Source organism: Argiope bruennichi, chromosome 11 (genome assembly GCF_947563725.1).
Source record: "Argiope bruennichi chromosome 11, qqArgBrue1.1, whole genome shotgun sequence".
In the NCBI taxonomy this organism is placed as follows: domain Eukaryota; kingdom Metazoa; phylum Arthropoda; class Arachnida; order Araneae; family Araneidae; genus Argiope; species Argiope bruennichi.
In genome coordinates, this window is record NC_079161.1 from 99,316,851 (window position 1) to 99,327,408 (window position 10,558).

Here is a 10,558-nt window from a genome sequence, read left to right on the forward strand (position 1 = left end):
GAAACCATCCTAGAAGATATTGATCAAATAAATATAAGGATTGAAGAAACAGAGGTAGGTCTGAAATTGCTATTAAATTCAATTAAAGATGAATTTAAAATTAACCCTGTTTCAAAGGATAATGCAGTAACTAAAATCCGACTACCGGAAATTCCATTACCAGAATTTTCTGGAAAAATAGCTGATTTTGCAAATTTTAAAAATTTATTTGTTAATTTAATTAGCAACAATGAGCAATTAAATGATTCTCAAAAGCTGTATTATCTCCGTGCATGCTTAAGAGGAGAAGCTAAATTATTAGAATCTTCTAGTGATAACTTTCAATCACTCTTTAAAGCATTATCAGATCGTTATGAAAATCAACGTCAATTGATAGAATCTCATGTATTAGAAATAATAAATTTTGAGAAAATTCGTAGCGAATCTGCTAAAGAACTGTGTGCCTTAATAGACTGCGTTAATAAAAACATCAGAGCGTTAAAGGTTCTTACATTCGAACAAAATAAGCTATCTGATTTAATGCTTGTAAACAACATTCTACAGAAAGTAGATAAAGAGACAAGGAAGCAATTCGAGCTTTCTCTAAATACGGCAGAAATTCCTACATTTGAAAATTTGATGAAATTTCTAGAAAAGCGAAGTTCTTTGTTAGAAAGTATTAACCGTATTCCTAGTAAATACGAACGTCCACAAAATACGAGCATATTTAAAAGAGCGAAAACACTTATAGTTAATAATAAAAATTCCAATGCTAAAGCTTGTATTTTATGCAAAAACTATCACGCACTATTTAGATGCGTTACTTTTCAAAATATGTCTATCGATGACAGAAAGAACTTTGTTAGGAATAACAAATTATGCATTAACTGTCTTAAACCTCACCCGGGGATCTGCAAATCAAAATATTCTTGCAACATTCCAAGTTGCGGTAAAAGGCATAACTCGCTCATACATGATGAGTCAGCTGAAAATCGCGCTACCACTTCAGATTCAAGGGCACGGGCGAGCGAAAGCCAAACAGATGCAGAAACGAAACCGAAACTAAACGTACTAACCGAAGTATCTGCTTTGACGTTGAATCCGAGAGAGACTAAACAGGCGATAGAAGGGAATAAATCAGTTATATTAAACACTCTTCTTATTTATGTGAAAACTGCAGATGGTCGGAGAGTTCAATTAAGAGGGCTCTTAGACAATGCTTCGACTTTATGTATTCTTCGAGAAGATGTAGCTAGAAAATTGGGAATCAAACTAAAATCAATAAAACAAGGTGTAACTGGTATAAATGGAATTACGCAGTTTATTAAACACGCTGCTAACATTGAAGTATCAAATCGAGATTATTCATTTTCACACATGGTGAAATGTTCTATTCTTCCTAAAATAACCGATGAGATTCCTGTATCGAAATTAAATATATCTGCATTAAATATTCCCTGTTCAATTGAACTAGCTGATTTCAATTTCCACACACCAGGTCAAATTGATATACTATTAGGAAGTGAGCTATTTTTTGAGATTTTAAAACCTGAGCAACTTCGTCTGCAAAATGGAGATGTAATATTACAAAATACTAAGTTTGGTTATTTAGTTACAGGCATTCTTCCCCAGTTACCTCAAAAAGCCAATTGTTATCTCGTAAGTGAACCAAATTTAGACGCAGCAGTTAAACAATTTCTTGAATTGGAATCATTGCCGGATAATGTTAAAGAAATAACAAAGAGTGAAGAAGAAATTTATTGTGAGGAGCATTTTGTTAAAACCTATAAAAGAGATAAAACGGGAAGATTTATAGTTCAGTTACCCATAAAGGAAAATGCCGAATCATTACTAGGAAATTCCAAAGAAAATGCAATCAAGCGCCTAAATGGTATCTGGAATAAATTAAACAAAAATAATACTATGGAAATCTTATATAAGGAATTTATGCGAGAATATGAGAGTTTAGAACACATGGAGGAGATTAAAATTGAAGCTGATAGCAATGTGAACTATTACATTCCCCACCATGCGATATATAAACCTGAGAAAACGTCAAGTCCCTTAAGAGTGGTTTTTGATGCAAGTGCAAAAACAACAAGTGGATATTCTCTGAATTCCATTTTACTAAATGGAGGTATTATTCAGCAAGATCTTTTTTCCATAGTAAGTAGATTCAGAAAGCACAGATATGCATTTAGTGCAGATATTAAAAAAATGTACAAACAAATACTGATCGATCCCACTCAAAGAGACTTACAGCGTATTGTCTGGAAATCAAGTGCTGATGGTCCAGTGAAGATTTACAAACTGTCTACAGTAACCTATGGAACAGTTTCTGCGCCATTTTTGGCTACCAGGACTTTAAGAGCTTTAGCAGATGAGGAAAAAAAGGACTTTCCTAAGGCTGCAGATGTGATTTGTTCTGATTTCTACATGGATGACATTCTGTCAGGTGATGCAACGCTAGAAGATACTAAAAATCTTCAAACCCAGATTTCTGAACTCCTCGGAAGAGCTGGATTTGAGCTTCACAAATGGGTCGCTAATAACTCTAATTTACTACAAAACCTGTCTACCACATCCTATTCATTTTCGAAAGAACAAGGTGTTAGTTCTGTAAAAACATTAGGTATGTTTTGGGATCCAAAAGAAGATTGCTTTACATATAAGGTAAAGATCAAGCCTAAGGACTCTTTTTCAAAAAGGGAAGTGCTGTCAGAAATAGCGAGTCTTTATGATCCACTTGGACTTTTAGGCCCTCTCATTACAAAGGCAAAAATATTTATCCAAGGACTTTGGAAGATAAAATTGGACTGGAATGAAAAATTACCATCTGATGCAATGACAGAATGGAAAAGGTTCTACATAAAACTCTCGGAAGTAAACAACTTCAGAATTCAAAGGTTTATTCTACTTCCTGATGCAGTTCGCATTGAGATTCATGGATTTTCTGATGCATCAGAACGTGCCTATGCTGCTGTTGTCTATTTAAAGTGCTTCACCCAATCTGGACAGTTTAAAACTAGTCTAGTATGCAGCAAATCCAGAGTGGCTCCATTAAAGTCACTTACCATTCCCCGACTTGAACTGTGTGCTGCGTTGCTGTTATCTAGATTAGTGAAAAAGATAGTTCCAATTCTGCAATTGCCCATTGATGTTATCTCATTGTGGACAGACTCTACTATTGTTTTGGCGTGGATCGAGACTGCGCCCTATAAGCTAAAAACATTCGTCAGCAATAGGGTTGCGGAGATCCAAACCCTCACATCAGATTGTCATTGGAAGCATGTAAGTAGCAAAAACAATCCTGCTGACATTATTTCTAAAGGATGCAGTGCAGATGAACTCATAAGAAATAAAATGTGGTTTGCTGGTCCAGATGAACTTACTGATGAACCAGTAGACAATCAATCCATGCAGGATTTTGCCTTTGCTGATGAACTAAAATGTGTTGTGACTCTAAACATTAATGACTCTAATTCAAATTTTTATGATGAACTCTTTAATCATACAAATAATTTCATAAAACTAATTAGAATAGTTAGCTTTATTTTCAGGTTTATTAACAACACTAAAGCTAAGGAGTCTCGTAATAAGATAAGTAAATATTTAACTACTGAGGAGCTGCAAAAAAGTACTGAATATTTAGCTAGTGTAGCTCAGTTGAGTGAATTTAAATCAGAAATAGATGCACTAAATAAAGGTAAAAATATTTCTAAAACAAGTAAGTTAAGATCTTTAGATCCATTCCTAGATGAAAAGGGATTACTTAGAGTTGGCGGTAGACTTAAAAATTCTGACTTGCCATTTGAATCTAAACATCAAATAATTTTACCCAGTAAACATACATTCACTAAGTTACTTTTTGAGCATGTACATAAAAAATGTCTACATATTGGTGCACAAGGTTTGTTACATCAAATTAGACTACAATACTGGCCCTTAAATGGTAAAGGTATTGCAAGAAAAATTGTCCATGATTGTATTAGATGTTTTAGGCAAAGGCCTAGGGTGTTAGACCAGTTAATGGGAAATTTACCTTCAGAAAGAGTAACTCCTAGTTCTCCATTTTTAAATTCTGATGTAGATTTTTGTGGTCCTTTTCAAATAAAGTTTAAAAACCAAAGAAAGGGAATATATTCAAAGGTTTATGTAGCGATTTTTGTATGTTTGTCAACTAAAGCTATTCACCTAGAAACGGTAACAGATTTGACTACTGAAGCTTTCATTGCATCTTTAAAGAGACTCTGCGCCCGTAGAGGCCGCATTGCAACATTGATGTCGGATAATGCATCTAATTTCAAGGGTGCAGCTTCAGAATTAAATCGCTTAAAAAAAAATTGTTTGTCAGACTAATGAGACTTTAGCCAATTACCTATCCGCAGAATCAATCCAATGGAAATTTATTCCCCCTTCTTCTCCCAATTTCGGAGGCTTATGGGAAGCAGGAGTAAAATCATTTAAACACCATCTTTATAGAACTTTAGCTAACAGTAAAACAACTATTGAAGAATTTGAAACAATAGTAATTCAGATTGAAGGTATACTTAACTCACGTCCCTTAATTCCATTATCAGATAATATTAATGAATATGAAGTTTTAACTCCTGGACACTTTATCATTGGACGCCCAATAACTTCAATACCTGAACCGGAAATTGTAGACATTTCTGACAATAGGTTGTCGCGCTGGCAATATACTACCAAATGTGTTCAAACAATTTGGAAACGCTGGAAAATTGACTATTTGAACCACTTACAGCAAAGAAATAAGTGGCAATTCAAAAAAAAAAAAAAAAAAAAAATTATGTTAAGGTCGGATGTTTAGTATTGTTAAAGGAAAATGATTTGCCTCCTTGCAAATGGGCAATGGCTAGAATTTTAGAGATAATTTATGGAAATGAAGGCAGAGTAAGAGTTGTTAAATTAAAAACTAACACAGGTATTTTTACACGCCCTATTTCAAAAATTTGTTTCTTACCAATAAGGGATAACTTTGAAAATTAAAATAGTTAAGATAGTTGTATATATTGTATGTACATAATAATTGTATTTATATCATGTTTAATATATAAATTTAATATATATAAATTAATTAATATAAATTTAATATATATTTTGCAATTTTGTTGTTCACTTGTAAATATTTCATCTGAATAGTTTATTTATTTGGTTTTAGAAAATGTAAGCTAATTGTATAATTAAAAGTGTTTTGAAATCTTGCATATTTCAACGCCGGGCGGAATGTTACGTCATGGCATGCAAGAGCGCCACCTACAACAAATGTGATCTTGTACATTCGAATGCTGTAACCCGTTGAAAGCGGTTGCACAAAATAAAGCCTGAATAACTACATAACGTCATCCGTATTTTCTTCTAATACATCCATTTTTAATCGACGATAACAGTTTGTTTTACCAGTATTTGAAATATTTATTGAAAATTATCATTACGTCATAATATCTGTTTATATCACACTCGATGGTGAAAAAATGGAAAAGTATAGATTTAACTAAAAACAATATTAGTTAATTCTATTTTTAGGCACATCGTTTGTGATAGCATTAATGAATAACTTTCCGATTTGTTTCTTTTTTCGAGTAATGGAAATCTTTAGTCTCTTGGCTAGTAAATCTCTGAATACTTAAGCAATATACAGGGTGGTTATAAGTAAAGTGTAAGTGTTTGCAGGACTGTAAAAGAAAAACTTCTTGTAATATGGTGAAGAAATTTGGTATATGTTATACTTACAACATGAGCAAATGAATTTCGCAATAAAAAATTTTAGTTCATTTTTTTGCAATAGATGGCATTGTAGATTATTAAAACGTTGTTTTTGCTCTGTACTATGTCAAAATGAATACCACTTCAATTTTAAAATCATTATTATGATAAAAGTCATATCTTTAAGCTATAGCCATGATTTTGACAAAGGTAGAACGTGCTCTGTTATTAAAATGTTATTACCTAAAGAATAGCAATTATAGTGCTGTTTTAAAAGAATATCGCCGCCTTAAAAATTTGAGAAAATTACCGATGTCTGTGAATGGCTTAAAGAAAATGATTAATAAATTTGATGCTACAGGAGAACTTGGAGTGCTCCCTGGAACTAGAGCAAGAAGATTTGTGAATCAGGATGGTGTGGAAGAAATTAGGGAAGTAATTGATTCAGGGTTAGTGGATCAGCGACCTGTAAGCGCTAGAAGTGTAGCAAAGACTTTATCAAACCATGGGCGACAGTACGCAAAGTCTTGCTCTACATTTTAAGACGCTATTCGGTATCAAATTAAAAATTTGCAGCACTTGCATCCAAGCGATTCACAACAAAGAATTCATTTTGCTAGCTTCATTCTTGTCGAAATTGAGGAAGACGAATTGTGGATTCGAAAGAAATTGTGGACTGATGAAGCGCATTTTACTTTATCCGGACAAGTGTGTTATTTACGAGTCATCCAGAAAAACAGTTTTACAGAAATTAGACCCTGTTCACCATAATGCTCTCAGACTGTTTTCAGGAGCCTTTAGAACCTCTTTAGTTCAGAGCTTATATGTTGATTGCTTTGAGACTTCTCTTGAATTTAGGCGAGAAATGCTATCTCTGCACTATTATTTTAGAACTAAATCAAATGCACAACATCCTTTTCATAATTTTAAACTCCGGCCATTCTTAACTCGAATACAAGAAGCACGGAAATTTTTTATACCTGTATATTTTACTAGAATTCATAATATTCTCAAGAACCTAAATCTACTTCACCTGCATGCAACACCCCAACTGGACAATATTTTTCCACCATGAACAATTCCCAATATACAATACTTAAATCCATTTGAAGGGTTTACCAAACATGACACTTCAGATTCTATTTATAGACAATTTTTTTATGAACATAGGCATCACTATATGATTATATTGCAATAGACACAGATGGATCGAAAATGTCTGATTTGCTGTGGTTTTCCAAAACGCAGTCTTTTCGTTTAAAATCAATTCTTCATGTTCAGTTTTCACAGCGGAGATAACTGCTGTTCTATTGGCCCTAGAAAAAATATCCGACAGTCTACAAGAGAAATATATAATTTACACCGATTCCTTAAGTGTTTTACAGTCTCTAAAAGCATCCCATCTTCATTCTAAAAATCAACCTTTGGTCTTAAAGATTTTAAACCTATTTAATAGACTTTCCTCTCGTGGATTTACTATTTTATTATGTTGGGTGCCTTCTCATGTAGGTATTGGGGGCAACGAGAAGGCGGACAGTGCCGCCAAATCGGCTACTTCTACAGCAAATATTAGTTTCCCTGTGAGTGATTTAAAAAAAAAAAAAAAAACCATATAACTTTGCACTACCTCTCAAAATGGCAGACTCAATGGGATCTGTTAACAGAAAACAAACTTCATAGTGTTAAACCTCGTGTTTGACCATTGGCCATGTCTTCCAAATAGAAAAGCAGACACTATCTTAACCCGTTTGCGGATAGGTCATACCAGATTCACCCATCGCCATCTACTTTTTGGAGAAGCGGCACCAATGTGCTCTCAATGCAATTGCACCATGTCTTTTTACCATATTCTCAGTGAATGTCCAAATTTTAGTACTCAACGTTTATATTATTTTAACAACTCCACTCTTTCACATTTGCTTGATAGAATACCACATGCTAATCTTTTTGCTTTTTTGAGATCAGTAGGTTTTTATCTCCATATTTAAGTAATATTCATCTTTTTCATATTTTTTACTTTGTTTTCTTAAAGCTGAAATTATGTTTTTAATCTTAAAATAAATACAGTTTGGCGCAGCTTAGTCAATACCATGGCTCTTGTGCCAATAAAATCCAAATCCAATGTTCTCATCATGGAAAGATTTAGCTTCTACCATTGAGCTAATGGCCAGAACTTGCTAACTGGAACTGTTGAACATCGCATACGGTATCGAGCAACGTCGTGGTTGGCGAGCAGGGGGCGAACTCCCCTAGTTTGTAATAATAAAATATACTAAAGAATAAAAAGCTTTCTTAAAACACATTTTTGTTATTGTACAAAATATTTTATCGTTAAAAATATGGAAGTTGAAATAGAATTTTAAAAGTGCAAAGGCAGAAATAGTGCACACGTGATTAAAATTCCGGTTTCCTTAAAATATTTCTAAAAATTTCTTACGTTTACAGTTTTGCCACCCATAATTTTGATTAAAAATATTTTATCTTATTTTTATATGCTCATAAAAGAATGGTCTTAAGAACTTTTTATCTTTATTTATTTCACCGTCATGAAAAGTGCATACATTTGAAAACCATTTTTAAGAACCTTAAAAGGGCTTAATTTTCTCTAGAAGTGCAAAGAAAACCTTTTGAGGGGTGCGGCACATATTAAGATAGCTCTGAATGACTTTCCCCCCACTTCTTCAACCATATGCATTGCTGTTTATTGAAATATTGAGGAAAAAGGGGCAGTGCAAATTCGGTAGTACTATATCACACTGCATGCGACTCGAAGAACTTCGAACTTTAGTGGAATTCGAAAACGATGAAGAATTTGTTTTAGTTATTATCTAATGTATAAAAATGATTTTTTTTATCATGTGTGAACATGATGTTGTTTTTGTTGCGGGGTTTTGAATAATTGAAGGCAACGAATAATTGAAGCTCGAAATCGCGTAGGCAATGAATAAAGCATAAATGGCAATAGTCATCTTCATCTGCTTCACCTGCTTTTACCAGTATTGCATTATTATTATGTATGCTTCTTTGAAAGCAGATGCGTTTTTAAAAGGTTGATGTGCTGTTAGAGACATGGGGTTTTCACCATAGTAATCCTACGGGTTATAGAAGACCCCCCATGGAGTCATCTACTACGCATGCGCAGATGGTTTTCGTTATATCTCGTAAACTATATATGTTAGAGACAATGGGTTTTCACCATAGTAATCCTACGGGGCTATAGAAGATTCCGATGGTGTCCTCTACTGTGCATGCGCATACGGTTTTCGTTATATCTCGTAAACTACATATCTTAGAGATGGAGTTTTCACTTACAAGTACCCCCGGGGGTCCTCTAAGCCCCCAAAATTTTGGATCCATTGCGCATGCGCAGTATGGATTTTGCTTAGTATTGGTCAAATCGTCGGATCGATACAATAGAGTTCCTATGGGGCTCGAGATGTCGATGACGTCATCTTCTGGTCAGACCGACAGTTGTTGTATCTCGGTTTCTATGCAACATAGAGACCGGTGCGACCCGTCTAAACATTTTTTTCGATTAATAGAGTTGATTGACATTTTTACCGAATTTCTGGTCTCGATAGGGTTCGAGATTGGGTCTCGAAATTTACAAATTCGAGTTACATTGCATTTCCTCATATCGTTGGATAGTACTCACCGAAATTCACGTAACTATATGAGTTTCACGTTGCTACTCCGAGTGATTCACGAGTTACGGGCTCTCAAAGTTGTCAAAATTTGAATTTTTGAACGAGGTTTTGTTTTTGCAAAAGCTTTCTTTACCACTGGCATCAATACACTCTCTTGATGTCCTCTATCGAACGATACCACATTTACGTCGCTTACGTTATCAGCAGCCGAGAAATGGAAACTAGAATGGAAAAAAACATGATGTTGTTTTGATTTGGGGGGGAGGGTTGAAGCTCGAAATCGCGTAGGCAATGAATCAATCATAAATGGGACATCCTAAGCTTTCTACCGATGAAGCTTTGCAAAGAAAAAAGAGAAAAAGAACGGAAGAGCTAATAGAGGCCGGAACAACCTTCAATCAAACCTTCAAAGGCAAAACCTTCAATCAACAAAAACAAATGATGAAAATTTAAAATTAGAAGCTGATCGAATTAAACATGACCGTAAAATAGCTTTGCAACGGGAACGAAGAAGGCGTAAACGTATGCAGTGCGTTGCAGAATCTCAGTCGCAACACTCAACTTCAAACACAGAACGTGTCCATTTGGATTCTGAATCACAACCGTCAACGTTCAACTCAAAACGTCTCCGTTTCGATTCCGAGTTTCATATATCGCTTTCTAGCTCTAAGCAATTCATCGAAAAAAAAATGTTCTCACATGATAACTTGAAATTTGCGATAGCAGATTTCGATTATTTATTTATTTTATTTTATTTATTTATTGTATCTTATGCGCTGCCTTACCGTTCATCCGATTGCGACAAAACTTGCGCGAAAGTTATAGGCATAGCACAGTTCTTAGCTATTCTTATAATTCTTCTTCTATATTGAACACGATAAAATTTACAAACAAATCGTTTCATTCTTTTCTATGATTCAACGTTATTTTGAAATTGACGAAAGAGAAACGGCACATGTCATTTGGAGTCAATCGCACATATATCAAACAAAATAAAATTTTTATCATCGTTGCCAATCAATTTGTGTGAAATAAAATCGGAAATACCATTTAGTGCAAGCGCAAATTTTTTCTTCTCGTTAATGAATAGTCATCTACACAAGGTACAGTCATTCAGCATGCACAATATTTTGGCTGCGGCGAACCACACATATTCAGAGTTTGTCTCACACATACAAAACAGAATTGCTGTTATTGGTCATGTT